The sequence below is a fragment of the Polyodon spathula genome, chromosome 4, assembly GCF_017654505.1.
Source record: "Polyodon spathula isolate WHYD16114869_AA chromosome 4, ASM1765450v1, whole genome shotgun sequence".
In the NCBI taxonomy this organism is placed as follows: Eukaryota; Metazoa; Chordata; class Actinopteri; order Acipenseriformes; family Polyodontidae; genus Polyodon; species Polyodon spathula.
Window position 1 is genome coordinate 71,970,531 of NC_054537.1, and position 17,339 is coordinate 71,987,869.

The following is a 17,339-nucleotide window of genomic DNA, read 5'->3' on the forward strand; positions in this document are numbered from 1 at the left end:
ACCCCACTGGGATGAACGCTCCAAAACAGCAAAATAAGTAGCAGAACGGAAAACTGTTGTCTAACCCAAATTATGATGTGCTTGGGACACAGATCAAGCACAGCTAGTATGCCCACTATAACCAGTGCATTCCTCATGTTGCCATAGTTTAGTTTTAGAGCACTTGGCCTGCTGCCCTCAGAAAGAACCTTGATTACTGAAACAAATGTGTATCTTGTTACTGTGGTGTACACTGGGTCTGGATTCGGATAGTACGTTTTGTGATAATGGCTGCTGTGCATCACATGCTCACGCTGCTATCAATGTATATTTTTAACACAAAGCATTTATTTAAATGATTCTTCCTAACCTATAAAAGAATGGTCTTCAATTCATGAAGCTTTCTGTTTGAGACAGTCATAGCAAGCTGTTGAGACAACATAATATTATCTCTCAGGATTCTGCCAACCATAAGAATATCTGTTCTACAAACCCTGGCAATTTTGCCATCATGACATGCCATAACTATTTGAAAATGTACAAAACATCTAAAAATGTCTGCTTAGTAGACACTTACTTTAGCAGTAGATGAACTGCATAAAAAGTATTATTCTCATCGGAAGTCTGGAACTGAACCAGAAACTCTTTAGGCCATTACCAGAGACTATCTGCTACTCTCTTTGAGTATCTGTTAAAGCAGGTGCTGTTTTTAATCCCATTGTCAAACCTATTAGGTAAATAGTTAAGAGCTACTATTAATGCATTCTTTGTAAATCAGGCCCTTGCAAAGGGCTAATTAAACAAAGGAAGAAAACCCTAAACGATACGGTGTAGATTAATATATTCTGAGGTACATTTGCCAGCACTGGTGGTTCCACCTGCATCTTATACTATATCATAGTCAAATATGATTTCTATTATGGGGAATCAGGAACCGCAGAAAAAAAAAAAGAATAATCAATTGTACAACACAGTTTTCTCTCATAAAGATAATGAGGTGCCACTATAAACACTTCAACCCAGTCATGACTGCTTATGTTTCAGGGTTATGGTAAAAAGAAAGCAGCCTGTCTTGAATTAGCTAGTATTCACACAGAGAAGTTGAATCGTTTGTGTTAGCACTCCTCTGTGTTTCATGCAGTAAACTATGGATGAGGAAAGCAGCAAAACGTTTACAAATGAAGATAAGTGACATTCATGAATAATTATCTCTTAAAAACATCTTTTTTTTTCTTTTTATTAATCCAAAAACCAATCATCAAAGAGAAACAAAATTCCAGTTTTTAAATACAGCCACGTGTACAGCGTACAATGACTTATAGGATAATTTAAGTCTCTTCCTGGCTTTCTCATGAACCATGAAATAAAATTTGACCTGTAAATCCATGAATTTACACTGCTTCCTGTAGGTACACCAACTGAAATGTAGATTTATTTGTAAATTTGGTGACATTATGCAGAGATTAATTCCCAGGATATATCTACTTTCATGAGTACAAAAAAAATGCCCTTCAAATTAATCTTCTCCTTTGATTACAAACTAGCTATCATCTTACTGGTATAAAGATTAACTGTAGGCATTTTACTCTTTTTTTTTTTTTAAATCATCAGCACATTAAAATACAAGCACTGAAAAATGATCATCAGCACACGACACTGTAACAATAAAGAATTATCAAAGGTAATGTCCTGCCAAACAAATTGTAAAAAAAAAAATTGACATTGAAGCAGGACTAGTACATTTACAAAGAGGAGAGTTTATTGTTGTCCTGAGGTGGTGTTCCTGCAATGCTGGTATCCTCTAAATGGATCATTCTGTCTGGGGGTCGCAGTGGATGTTTTTTTTTTTTCTATTCACTTCATACTTCATGCTCATACTTGAAATACTAAAGTAACACAGTTTTGAAATTCTTACATTATTGATGGACAATATTGCAACCTATAACTCATACCAGACTCTGTGTTTTATGCATGTGTGTCTGCATTAAAACTTTGTTATTTAAGCAATTTGTTATAGTATATTTACTCTGGTTTTTGTGATGCAATACGTAAATAAAAGTATTATGGAGCTCCTGAGTGCCGCATCCAGAAAAGGTGCTCCATGCGGATGCGCCCTATAGCCCGGGGATCGCTGGTTCGAGTTCAGGCTATGTCACAGCCGACCGTGACCGGGAGCTCCCAGGCGGTGGCGCACAACTGGCCGAGCGCTGCCTGGGTAGGGAGGGCGTAGGTCGGCAGGGGAATCCACGGCTCACCGCGCATCAGCAACCATTGTGGCTGATAGGGCGCCTGTGGTTCTGCAGTGGAGCCTCCAGATCTGTGTTGTCCTCCGGCACAATAGGTCTGGTGGCCTCGCTGTGGATCTGCAGTGAGAAAAATGACGGTCTGGCAGGAGCACGTTTCGGAGGACGCCAAGGATACAGATAACAATTGTGAACGGTAAATTGAGGAGAAAACTGGGGTAAAAAAATTGGAGACAAATAAATATTTCAGAAAAAAAAAGTAAAAAAAAAATGTGTATTTATGTAATAATTTGCCAGGACAGCATCTTAATTTAGAATAACAATGTCCCAGGGACTTGACTCCAACAATCACCAGTGTTTAGACCCAGGGGGCATTCAAGTATTACATCAAGTCTTGACAAAACAAACAAAAAAAAAAAAACAAGACCCATATGTCTTTATGCTAAACTCCGGTAGCATTTAAATCTGTGTTTTCAAAAAAAAAAAAAAATTGAAAAACCGAGAGTGATATCCAGTGCCTTAAGTTATTTATTAATTATTCAACAGAAAACAATTAAATGACATTGCATACTAGTTCATAAGGCTGTTCATTGAACAGTCAGTTTGAATATTTTAATAAACGCCAATGGCAGGTCATCTGAAGACATAATAGCTACAGTACATGACAAAACAGAGAAGTAAAAAAAAACATAAGGTTAATTATCTTAACCATGGTTCTCCAAAACAGAGGTCATTGAGTTGATAGAACCTGGTAAAGGTGTGGGGTGTTGACCATACAGCAGCATTGTCTCCTACTGAAGCCCTTTGTATCATGGCCCATAATGTTGCAAGGACTGATCAAGTGACCAGTCTGTTTCTCTGGTGGCATCCAGCCAAGTCATAAGCAGTGCAGATATCCATTTCGACATTGCTATCGTATCGGGTCACAGGCTCAGCATGAACAGCACAAGACTTGACAATGTAGTGCTGCGCTGAGTGGAACGAGTCCCACTCAGTGCGCAGGAAAGGACAGATCAACCATGTGGGGTAATCTGGGGTCTGCTATGCCTGAGCAGCAGAGAACCACCAGGCTTGAACCCAGGCTTACTCAAAAACAAGATTATGAGCAGAGAAAAGAGTTCCCCCACTGCTAGCCCCAATATCAATCTTCACCGGCAAAGCGAATACTACAGCAATGGTATAATTATTATTATTTGTTTATTTTTAAGAACAACAAACGCAGCTATGGAAAAGGCTGATGTAAAAAGGATGCAGATTCTCATGATGCAACTCGTCTTAAAGGCACGCACAGGTGGAGCGGCGATGGTGGCCGAGGAGTAAGGGTGGATATGTAAATCGTCTGATAAATTAATTATTTTTTAAATACCATTATACACAGCTGTAACAATTACTATATTCATATAATATTTCTTTTGAGATTCAGCTTTTATTAGGGAGCTTCCCTAAATCCCTTGTTTAGAAAGATACAGGGTATTAATGCTTGTGACAGGGTAGCTGTCTGTCGTGTGGGTGCATTCGCTGCTGAGTGACAGACAGGAGATAGAGATGGAGGCTGAAGGTGATACGACCCGCAGGCGACACTGAACAGCTAACGTGACCCTACCAGCGAATGGGGCACATACAACACAGTGTACAAAAACTTTGGTGGGACTCAATAATAAGCAAACTCCAGCTATTCGCCCGGCTGTCGGCTGTTTCGACTTGCTTACTCTTCGGTATCCAACCCTAGTTCTAGTTCTCACTCACTCACAAACACACACACACACACACACTTCTGCAAATTTCAGCTTTTTTAGCCCAGTTAGGTTTGGTTTTGCAGCAGCCCTGAGGTTAATAAATGGAACCTTTCTATACCTGACGCTCGCTGGAATACAGGTCTGCTGATTTAGTTCCACACCTGGTAATCACATACAACAGACAGGCTCTCCCAGGAGCGTCAGGTTAATTACAATAAATACACACTATTTACAATATACATTTACACAAAAAACCCTATTCATGTGCAGGGCTCCTGCCTTGTCACAGTGCTGTATACACTTACATTAGTGACGGGTAATTTTACACCGTAGCAAAATGCATAGGTTTATGAAAAAAAAACTTTCAGTGGCGGTGTAGCAGGGCGGTAGGAAAGCCCTGCTGTTGAATGCATTTTGTTTATTTTTGGAACGGGGTCTCCCCCTCTGCCCCTGTGTTATTTATGTATTATGATTTATTGTATTTGTTTATTGTGTTTATTTTGTGTATTTATAGATGACGGCAAACCGTGTGTTTTGTTTATTGTTTTGTATTTGTATATATGACGGTGTAGCCGTGCGGTATTGTTTTGGTGTATGTTTTATTTAAAAACCTTGTGTTAATGTGTGGCTGTCGGCTAGTGCATTGGTAAACTAGCTGGCAGTTACACATATTAATAAACTCATGCAGATTGTGGCCAAGGAGGTAATAGAATAATTACGAACGAGTTAAACCCCTCGGCCACTGTATTTAAGCCTGCAGCTCTCCCTGCTCTGGGTGGGGTGTTCGAGAGGCGGAACGAGAGAAGAGAAAAGAGAAGAAAAGAGAAGAGAAACGCTTAAAGGATCCGTGAAGGCTACTGCCCACCCAGACCTTAACAGTTATTGTGTTCATGATTTGTTTTTGTTTATCTCTTTTATTTTTGTGCTCTGTGAGCAGTGTTTCTTTTGTTTAAATATTTTATTTATTTTTGTTGTCTTTAAAATAAAAACGGCACACATCGCTTCTTTTTGTTGAAATTGCAGATACCTTTGTTGTTCATCGTCCTTCTGGTCTGACGTCACTACAACGCCATTTCCTGCCACAGGCGGATAAAAAGTTAGGGCAGATATGTGACGGGTGGATACATGACAGGTTACTGTACTGTAGCAAACTTATCTAGTTTGACACGGTGGTATAAAAACTATCAAACTGTTGTGTCACAAGCCACAACTATCCTGTCAATGTTTTATCTATTGAAAAGAGATATGTTAACTTGTGTTAAGAATAACTTTCAAAGACCTTTCAAGATAAATGTTAACGTACAAGTGCTAACAAAATAATTCCAGTAAACCTTACCAAACATGTATTGCCATTATTCCTTAGATCTCACATTTTCCTATTTGAAGCACACACATTATTGTAAAGATGTATTCAGTTTTTTATTTCTAATTTATTTGAAGCTGTTAGTGAAGAAAATGTATCAATACATATTTGCAGATATTGTACTTCAATGTTGCACTGCTAGACAGCTTCAAGAGGTCATATGAAGGAATTAAATCAACAATTAAAAATGTGTCAGACATAGGAAAAGCAGCTATTAGTACTCATGCATGAATCTTTTGAGAGTTTGATTTTTTTTTAACCCTTTAAAAGGTACCAAAATCCAGGCTTCGGTCTATGGGAGAGAGGGCCTTCAGTTGCTATGCACCCAAACTCTGGAATGCTCTCCTACAGAAAATAAGACTCAAATACTGTTGATATTTTTAAAAAGCAACTAAAAACACATTTTTTTTAAAATGGCACTTGAGTCTGTATAGGGCTGGCTGTTTATGTGTTGTGCAGTACTGGTGCGTGTATGCTCTGTTTCTTGGCTAAACGTGTTGTGTGTCCTTGTTTTAATGTGTAACCTGCTTTGTGTCCATTGTGTGGGTAAATGCTTTTTTAATATCACTGTGTATTGTTTTAAACTGAAAAGCGCTTTGAGATATATTGCATGAATTGCGCTATAAAAAAAAAGATTATTATTATTATTATTATTATTATTATTATTATTATTATTATTATTAACACAATCATACTAAAGTGGGCTTCTAGGACCGCAACCGTGTAAACATGCTAAAAAGAAAACGCACTACAGGGCCACCGTACTTTGCAGTACAGGCTTGAAACACATATCAATGAACATTGGACATCACTGAGAGGGGCATTTATACCCCTTTTACACTGGCACACCCGACCCGTCAGGGCCTGGGACCCTCATGGGTTGGGTGCTTTTACCTGCCAATATACCTGACCCGAGCCGACTCGTACCGTGAAACTCCGGCCCGAGTCAGTGTTTTGATTTAACTTGGGCCCTTATGTTAAGTATTAAACAGAAATACATAAACTCCTTTAAATTACAATTGATAAAACATAAGGCTTTAATGCATTTTTATAAATAAGTTCATCGTAAATAAAATAACACCGAAAACTACGGACCATCTTTGTAAGAGCTATAATAATCAACATATTCAAGCATGACTTCATGGTTATTTTTTATTATCATTACTACTAATTTTAGGCTAGAAAGTTCATACTGCATGTAAATGTTTGAATGAGGGCAAAAAAAAAACATTACCTCTCTATTCTCTGCGACTCGGCATGTTCATTACGCGTGACGACATTCAGTTGGCTCGGCTCTTCGGTGTAAAAGCAACTCGAAGTACCCTAGCTGTGCACCAGCTCGGCTCGGATGTGCTTGTGTACAAGGGGCATTAGAGTCTAAAGTGTGGAGAAGCGTTTTGGCAGCGTGGCGAGAAAAGACATCATAGCTTGCTTTAGAGAAATTTGTAAGAATGGCAAAAAAGACATGGAAAAACACTGTAAATCCAATGCATTTGACAGTTATATTAGAGTATTCTGTCTCATGTGTTTATATATATATATATATATATATATATATATATATATATATATATATATATATATATCAAGAAACAAGCGGATATAAGCAGATACTATTTCATGAACTAAAGTTTTTTTCCTTATTATTAAATAATTACTCTTATTGAGTAACTATTATTTTATTTATAAATATTTATTTTGAGAAAATAATTGAGAGTATTGTCCATTATTGCTTATAAAAACATGTTATACATGTATCTCTAAGCAGAGCACATAATAAAAAATACTTTACATTAAAAACAATAAAAAGGAAATATTGTGTTGAACAAAAAAGCAAAAGGTTTGTATGGTTTCTGAAGTACTTTATAATGTTCCCCAGAGTGTACACCATTTCCAAGATGCTTCTGTAAAAGAAAATAAGTGGCAAATGTATAAGGCGTCATTTATAATAATAATAATAATAATAATAATAATAATAATAATAATCTGGAGAAATAGATATCTAAAAAGATGCTCTGGAAGAGTCACATCTAAGAACACAACTTTCTGAGTTACTTTTTTATAAAAACTCACACTACCAGAAGCAACTTTGTCAGCTGCGTTCCTTCATGGAAACTGCAACATGTTTTGGTTAACAAAATCTATAAAAACATGTGGAATATGGGAGAGCTACAAAGTGATGGTAATACCTAAAGAGTAAGTAGTGGGGTTCCTGGCAGTGTAAGGATTGTTACCCACATTGTGGTCCGGAACAGAAAAGCCAGAGTACTTGCTGTTATGGTTTTGTTTTTGTTTTTTTTATTCCTGCAGTGACTTAGAGGACAGTTCTCAAATCCCAGTGCACTAGAGCTGACATTTTGAAAAGAGCTTTGAAATAGACTTTAAAGTTATAAGTGTAAAAAGTTGTCAGGATGTTAACAAAGAAAAGAACAGAAATACAACTACGGCTTTAAACAGTAGTAGTAACTCGTGCAGACATTTAAACTATATTTTTGGAACCCCGCTACTTACTCTTTAATACGGTAGATCGGACTTACTGGATTAAGTCTGTTAGCACCATGTATTGAAGGCAGGATCCCTCTGGATCAGTGAGAATATATTTGACATCGGGAGCTCTGCCCAGAACCACACGGTAAAGAGTTAATGATGTCCCAGCCTTTGTTTACCCATCTACATCAGCAAGGCAATGTGGACAAATGTCTTTACAGTAACTGCCCTTGTACTGGAATTGAAATTCAGTTATCTGTATATGTTTTGTACAGATGCTCAGATTTCACTGTGTTCTTTCAATAAAATTTAGATCGAGCAATTCACAAACAGAGCCCAAATTCTTTATTCAACCAAAGATTATTGACAATATTGACATGTGAATGCAGTGAATGTTTTTGCTGGCCATAACATCAACTCTGCTTTGTTTATTAGTTATTTAAAACTGGTTAAAAGCCTGAAAACCAAACACAGAACTTAACTTTTCCAATGGTGTCAAGGGTAAGGTTCTCTAAAGGAAATCGAATTGAAAGTTGTGCAACTTGCCACACTAATCCAAGTCACTTTTTTCCCTGATATATTAGCTAGAAACAAAACAAAAGCAATAAATGCAGTATGCTATGGAAACCCATTATGCAATTAACATTGTAAAAAGAGCAATATCAAACTTTATGAAGAGACATTAATTGAATTATCTCCAGGAAATAAAATATAACGACGCTAGAGTTCACTGGGGTGCCACCATGTGACTATGCTTGCAATACACTGATGAGGAGCAGTCATTTCATTTTTACGTGATGGCTCTATTTCCATGTCCTGCTGTTTGGAGAAAATAAAAATAAAAAGCTTCCACTTTTCTAGGCATTTTGCAGGAATTGTAAATAATGTATCACCCCTAAGGAAACAAGTTACACATAATACCAAGCAAGGGTATGCTGCAGACAGTAAAAACAACACATATGTAATTAGCTAAAAGGTATAAACAATTTAAACATGGAAATGTTATAGCCTCACAAAGTTTACATGACAGTACAATAAAAAAATGCATTAAACATTTGTGAAGATGTACATTTCCACTGTGATCGTAATTTTTAATTATTGAGGCAGCTAAGATTATTTCCATTTTATGACATGAAATGGTCACTCAGTTACAGGCTAATCACAATATGCACATATAGCAAAATAATCAAATAAAACTTTGCGACATTGGTTTACAGTATGTGGTAGATTACATCCATACATTTTCATCTTTATTGATTTACTCAAAAGCATTCAAGGCATATGCTTCTTGTGTTAAACTGATTCTTACAACATAATATTTACAGCCCCCCAAAATATCCTACCTATTTTTTTTAATTCAACTGATGGAAGATTACCATTTTTGATGATTCACAGAAAATACTTGAAATATGTATCCCCTTATATTGTAGCTCAATCTGGTTTGTTTGGGTGGCAATGCAGTAGTTCTGTACTAAGTAGTAAGTGTAGCACTCTCTGTTTTTGAAATATTCTTAATGTTTTGAAATCATTTTCTGTTTCAGTGATTCCTGGTGACTTCTTAAAACCTCAAAGCGGCCTCAATAGAACATGTCATATGTAGATCATTAAATCAGTACCCCTACATCACTCAAAAAAAAACAAATGGGAGTTTAAACAATATCAATTCTGGTTCAAATCTCACAACAGAACACATCTGTTTTCGCACAGCCATAATATAAAACAATTAAGAACAGATAAGTATAAAATTATATTCACAAGGCTGCAGCAAATTATTATAAGCATGGTTCAAGGGCGTAATCTTGATTTCCTAGTTCTTATTTACAGTTACAACACCATCGATTTTTAGTACATTGAATGGTTTTACATATTGTAACAGGGGGATTTGTTACGTGTGTGGGTTGTCACTGAATAATGAGGCAGACACAGAGCATTGGGTGCTCACATGCCGCATAGGCACGCAGATAAAGAAAACAAAACAAAGCTAAAAATACTAATAGCTTGCAACAAGGCGAGCATTGGTCTCACTAAGAGATGTCCCACTGCAGGAACCCACTACACTATGCAAACCCTCTCTATACTGTTTGGGATCAGCATCTCCTAAACTCATTTGGGAGATTTATGCAGATATACCCTGTACAACACTACCCTCCAGCCAGTATTACCATACAGGAAGGTAGGGTTTGCTTACTGTACAGTGGGGGCATGGCTATGAGCTTGAATATATTTGGAAGCACTACCCCTTCCCAATATACATTGGAATGTTGGTTCTGGTTAAGGTAAATGCAAGTCTTTATGTATGATTACAAGTCTTTAACAGACTGAAATATATACTACAAAATATATGACAACAGAATATCCTACCAGTTTTCTCAGACAAAACATATCTGCAAATGCTGTGTGCAAAAATCACCATTTAGCCATGAAGGGCTTGACTTTTAAAGGGATGCACACACACACACACAAGTAGAGTTCCTGTGGGCCTGCATGCTTGTACCGCTTTTAAACCCTAGCCAGAAGAGCATACAAACCAAACATGGATGGTTATTCATGAAAGTTAAACTATCAGATATTTTACAACCATTTGTCTCAATTGCTTGCTGGCCTGAAATGGAAGGATGTGTGTGAGTGTTTTTTTTAATTTTTTTTTTAAATAAGGTAAGCAAGTTCATGTCACTAGATTTGCGGTCACAGAAATTATTCATCTGAGTGTCTGTGCCCGATAATACCATACATTTGTTTAGATCAAGTCCATGGATTGTAACAAGCTGAGACACTTCAATTCACAAGCTGCCAGAACAGAGTTGATTTGACTTTCAAGTTTGTCGAAGTGAAAATACAGAATTCACCAATTTCGGTTAATGCATTTTCTGCCAGGGATTCCTTTCTGCATTGAAATTCATACGATAGTAATGCTCATCAAAATACCATTTTAGTAGTTCTTGTTTTGTGTTACTGTAAATTTGCTATAAGAATTCTGAAAATGCATGCAGTTTTAATTATGGAAAGATATTGTAATTATAACATTAAATAAGGATAACTACAATTTCAGAGAAGAAAAAAAATATATCCAAACATCTCTGTTCTGAATTGTGCATGCCTTAGACTAGTCTTGGTGGCACCATGCTGGAAGTACAGTATATCCTATTAAAATATATTTGACGTAAGTAAAACTATAAGATCTTAATGTTCATGGATCTTAATATGTGTTAAGCAAGGCTAACAAAATGGATTTAAACAATTGTTTATAATCACCTGAATGTATTCTACTTATTTTAAATAACTGTAAAGTGAAGTATAAATAATGAAGCAGTGTTTATATTTACATCACAGAAAATAATACAATTTCATATGATAGCAATATTCATGTAAAAAGCAAACAAGACAACAAATGCTTTGTTATTCCAGCCTGATTATGGAAAGAAACCATACATAGTTTATTTCCTGCTATTTGGGTGTATAAAAAGATAACATCTGTTTTCTTGCAGTTTATTACATTGACTGAATTATAAAAGAAGCTGTTAATCAACAAAAGAACTGATAAGTTTTATTATGGAATTTTATAATTCTCTAGGTAACACAAAACAGACCAATACAGAGCACTAAAGCAGTGAGATTAAATGAACGTGCTCATCCTTGCATATAAAGCAACTATTATATAGCATAATGCATAATTGTGGCTCATTCAAACAGCAGTTGGGGGGGTAAGTATTTTTTTTTTAGGAGCAGAGTAATTTATTTTGTTTGACAGATATTAATTGTGCTCGGTTGAGAATAAAAAAAAATTGGACCTGGCTGATAAGAAAAGCAGAAACGCAAATGTCACAAACATCATCTGCATGAGGAGGTTTTTGTTTGGACCATAAAAAAAAATCCTATAGCTAAACAGTCACTGTTTGAAGGAGAACATGTATTATTAAATTCCTAAATGGTGGTGACACAGCAGGAAAGCAAATCAGGACCTGCCCCCCAGCAGTTCTGGAGTGCGATTAGTCTTTGCAGCCATTGGCTAATTAGAGTTCTACACTTGTTCCATTCCCAAAGGCCAGGACTCTGTGTTAAAGCAGAACCAGGCGGCTAGCATGGGTTCCTCTGGGATCCTTTCGCGTGCACTGAATAAGTCTGCCTCTTTTAAGGCAGCCCCAAACAGTGACAAATGATTCCTGTCAGGGCTTCTGCACAGGTCGGGCATTCCCTGACAACTTCAAAGATGGCAACCACCGGGTTATTTTTCTGATATATGACTTGCCCTTACCCTTTTTGTCTAATTTTAACGAGTTGCCTACACCCAAGCCCCAAAAGCCACTGTAGGTTTGTTGCTAAACAAAATGTGTGTGTTTTGTTCGTGGAAACAAATTATCTGGTTGGCTATATTGCAGACTTCACAGAAATAGTCCCCTCATTTTAAAAGTACTGAACAATAAAGCACTAAAACGCATGTTTAAACTCATTTCAGATGCCATATTACATTTTCTGTGTCTTTTTAGCTCTTCTTAGTAGCTGAGCTGTGGTTTGACATTTGTCAAAGCTCATTCTCTTTGAAGATAAGAAAAAGAATGATGCACTCTGAAATGGAGAAAGGACTGATTGCTGAAACAGAAAACTAGAAGTGGCCTTTAATAGGCTATTTTAACATTATTATCGTGTACAGATAGCCAGGAGGAAGAATTTCTTAGTGTGTAAAATCCATCAGCGACAATTTCATACAGCTTGCATCCGTCATGTAGCTCAAAGCTTTTAAAGCCATTATCTCAACAGTGCAGCACACCAATTTAAGTGTTTTTGATGGGTTGCCTTTCAAAACTTGCTCAAGATTAACTTCCAGATTTTTCTGTGGTGAACATGTGCACCACCTTAATCTCTTTATTTTGTGAGAGAGATTTGATACACTTGGTTAAGGTTTTTACTGTGTGTAAATAGCTGAAATTCTCCCTTGTGAATAAAAACTGAGGTCAATGAATGTAAATGAATTTCGCAGATGTCTGTTCCTGAGAAGAAAAACCTCCCTGCTTAACTTCTGATAATGGAAGACAAGATTGTATTTTACTTTAGAGAAAGATAGGAGATCCCTCTTTGTGTCCATACCATTACTATATAGAGTTAGATAGATGGACAAAACTGCAGTCGACTTCTGCAGTGCATAATCCAGACCGTTATCAGTTGGATTAGTGCTTTAAATAAATCTGTCTGGGTCTGTCATCAAGCCGAATTCATTACCTCCTGCCATGCTGGATAAAGCAGGTTTGGGGTGGTTTGAACAAAACCAGAACACAATCCACCTCTTTGCTGCTGATACACTGATTATACAAGTGAAACCATTCATATGGAAACCCATAAATCATTTAGTTTAAAGACAGCGGGTAATATTATATAATAAAACTGATGGTTAATTTATTTCTCTATGCTTACCAAATATCCACTCCATCACTGTCCCATACCCAGTTTCAACATTTATTTTATTTAGAAACACTAAGGATGTGGCTAACTCAGAAATTTACACATTTTTTACAAGTGAACATTACGACAAATAGATTTTAAAGCCTTAGCTACTTCACAGTTAAGCCTCCCATAACAACTCTTTCTGAATTCAGCAAGCAACTTAATTCAAACCATGTGTCTTTCATCGTCTATACAATTTCATAAAGCTCTACACAGTTTCCAACACTGGTATGTCATCATCTGTACTAATATAAAGCAACGGATGTAACATAAAAGTATGACAGATCTATTAATGGAGAATTGAAACCTGCAATGTTGTAACTTTGGATTCAGATCTATGAAGTCAGCAGTGTCTAGTGTCAGTTAATGTATGGCAAAACATGGACTGCAGACAAATAAACCTGAAACTGTAGACAGTGATGTTGACTTTGCAGAGAACTCCGTCAACACTCCCATATAGTTTTCATGCGGTGGCTTTGTAAATGTTAAACACCTTGGTGTCAGATTTATTAAAGTGCAGCATTTTGTGAAATAAGAAGAAACCTGTTGTTGCATAACTAGTAACAAGAAACTCAGATGGTTTATATAGGACCTAATTGATTTTACTGTCAGAAAACTACGAGCAAAAACCTGTTCTGTTTACGATACAGTTTTAGAAGGCAGTGTTGACTCTCATACCCAGTCAATTTACAGACAAAAGCTATGACAAACACTTTAATATACTGTAATGAACAATAAAATTAGTGCATCAATACTGCCAAAAAAAATGGGATCAGGCTAAAGGGAAAGGGAGATTTGTCTCATGACATTCAGCCACACTTTGAAAAACACTAATGCCCCATCAACATAAAATTGAAACTTTTAGTGCCTGCAGATTACCAACCACAATTCTTCTATAAAGATAAACATGTACACAAAAAGACTACTTTATTTTGTCTGCCTGTAACTGTGCTATAGTTTATTAATTTCTAAACAAAGGTTTACTTTCTTTTTTTTTTTTTTAACCATTGTCCAATATACTTGACATGACATTGCTATTAAATAGGTATGGGAACATACCCAGGGCAGTAAAGCGTTAAACCCTGCAGTAGTGCTGTTATAATTGTATCATTAAAACTTTGGTTGAAAAAGCCAGCATAGCTTGTCAGTTGCCCAAGACACCCATAGTATAAAAACTATAACACTATACTGTGACATCCTAAAACATTAAACATATCTTGTTATTACCTCAGTGAAGACAAGAAGAGTTCAGTTCTCTTTGGTCAACCTTGACCTTTCACCTCTGAAACTAGCATATTAAATATTAAGTAGCAACAATTACTTGTAGTCCCCCAACCCTCCACTCAATTTCAGGGGGAAATGTGTCAAGGGACTGTTTTCCTGTGGGTATTTTCCCTCTGTCAATGTTGAGATAATGTGAACTTAAACCCCTGTTATTTTTAATCTCAGTATCTCATAGCTCTCTTACCAAATAATCTCTAATGGTTTTGTATTAGAGGACAACTGCAGCTACTACAATTGTATTAGCAGTTGATAGAATGGTACTAAAGTGCCATTTTTTGACATTCCAATACGCACTGGTTATCCATTACCATACCATGATATTATATCAGTTCCCCTGTGCTGCCGCATCAGGACAATAATTCAATTTGTTCAAAATCTATTGATGGTAATGCTGTAGTCTGCTAAGGTTTCTTCCAGAGAATAAGCTTGTGTTATAATGGTGTCCCAATGACAGTCTGTAAGTCGTACAGAGGCTGACAGCATGCAAAACGTATTCCAATACTCCACAACAAGAATAAGGAATCCACACTGTATAGATCATATTCAATCAAATGTTTCCAGTAATTCCTGAAACAATCAAATATTGGAGCAGTACACAGCGCTCTCTCAAGTCAGCAATAATTAATTACAGAATGTAAACAGCCGTGCTAAATGTTTAATCTGACAAAGTGTGAGCTGAGATGTATCCCGCCACCAAGGGAAATTAATATCTGACTGTCAGCCATCTGGGTGCTAGCTGTGCACACTGCACATTGATACGAAGGGTACCATCTGAACTCTGTGCCATGGCTCACTCTTTCCTCATGAATCATTCTTAAAACGCTAACATGGATTAGTAAGACTGGCATTCCGTTAGTTAACTTAAACCATTCAACAGTCTTATCAGCAGTCACTTTATGAAGGTCTGCATGCAGCCATACCAAAGAAGAGACGCTTAAACCTGGGAAGATTGTATACCCGTTCCAGTCTATATATGGGTGTCAATCACATAAGGTTTTCCACTTTCATTTCATAGGCCACTACTGCCATCTAGTGGTAAAACAGTGGGACATGTTATATAAGCTTCTTGCATTACATCATACTGTAAGGTGATTCAATGAATACAGAACATGCAGCGAATGAAAGATCAGTACCACAGCCTCATGTAGGCTGTATCAGGAAGATAAGGTTGCACCTGCTGCTGAATTCATAATACATAACCATTTTATTTTAGTCTTGATTAACCTTTGTCAAGTTAAAATTACCAGTACATATACAGTACATATTTATAATTATAAGAAGCATGCCTCTGCATTTCACACAATACAGTTTGATACTATATATATATATATATATATATATATATATATATATATATATATATATATATATAGAGAGAGAGAGAGAGAGAGAGAGAGAGAATTAATTTTTAATTTACTTAATTAAAAGAAAGATGTAGTCCAGGCCTACTTAAATCTTTCTATGAACCCTTATGCATTTATTGTACCAGTACTAAAACTAAAACCCAATTATCTTACTCTCTGGATACATTTTCAGAAACATACTGTAAATGATCACATATTGATTTTAAAATGTATTATTCTAAAATAACTATCCTTTAAATTTGCCCAGCTATCTTCTCATTTACAGTTATTTTTGGGTCACACAGGCTAATAGTGTGATTATTCTTGCTTGCTAATAAACATACAGTACATGCCAAAGGTCCCTATATGGTTGGGACAGTCCCGATTTCCTAGCAAATGTCCCGCGTCCCGATGAACAGGAAGAAAATCCCGATAGTTACTCATAGAAAAAATATATATTCTTCACAGCAGAGTTAATGAAAAGCACACGCTGTGCTCTTCGTGTGGCTGACACATCTGCTGATAACTAACTTATACAAAGGTAAGAACGCTTCATTATGTCTATTTTTATTGTCATGATGGTCGTGTTGAGTTGGGGGAAGGATATGTATTATTTTATTATTATATTAGATAGGATTGCCTTCTTCTGGCTTCCTTCAGACCTTTCAGATTGCATCTGGACATTATGCAATCTTGACTTTCATACAAAGTTTACAAATATTTACAATGAGGACTCACCATATGTGCATGCACTGGTTTGAACTGGGTAGACCTTATTCAGCTTGAAATATACAGTACCAACTTCTAGAAGCCTAGCAGTAGGAATAACTATAATTCAAAAGTATCCTACATTAAATAACTTCTATTTTATTTAGCATATCTGTCATTAGTATGAATTCCTTTAATTCTGTATCAATCCCAAGGTGTTCTCCCACAGAAGAGTTATTCACCTTCTTATTGACGTTACTAAATGCAATAAGAAATATACAGTGGAAAAAAGTTTGCTCTAGCGGGTTTATGAGTTTAAAGGCTGTTACTAAGATCTGCTTAGATATTTTAAATATTCCCCATTATCTATTTATTTAATGTAATAATTCAGACGTTTCGTTTAACTTTTAAAAGGTCAGTAGAAGTCTGCTTTTAATAATTAAGCTCCCTGCTTCAGTCAGATAAGGTGTAGCAATGCCCTGCTTGCCCTTTTTTAATGAAACGTCCTGTATGTGACAGAAACACCAGGTTTTAAACACCGAATGATATCACTGGTTAAATCCTGTTAAAAACGAGTGCAGTGCAAAACATTTTATACAGTCATGCTTTGTAAGGTTTCTAATATTCAGGATAAGATTTATGCTAAGTTACAGGATAATGGAATTTAAATGTTGTCCAATAAATATAATAATCAGCAAATGTATTTTCTTTCTTCTGCAGACAGTATCTCACAATGCAAAACAAAAATATTGTCCAAGTT

General features: G+C 36.3%; 1 long non-coding RNA gene across 1 annotated transcript in view; it reads right to left on the reverse strand.

The window, feature by feature from the left end:
* LOC121314814 overlaps positions 1–6,659 on the reverse strand; it is a 30,683-nt gene extending 24,024 nt beyond the window's left edge. The window contains exon 1 of the long non-coding RNA XR_005950161.1: positions 6,556–6,659. This is a non-coding gene — a long non-coding RNA (uncharacterized LOC121314814). The remainder of the gene's footprint in view (positions 1–6,555) is intronic.
* Positions 6,660–17,339: the final 10,680 nt, after the last annotated feature.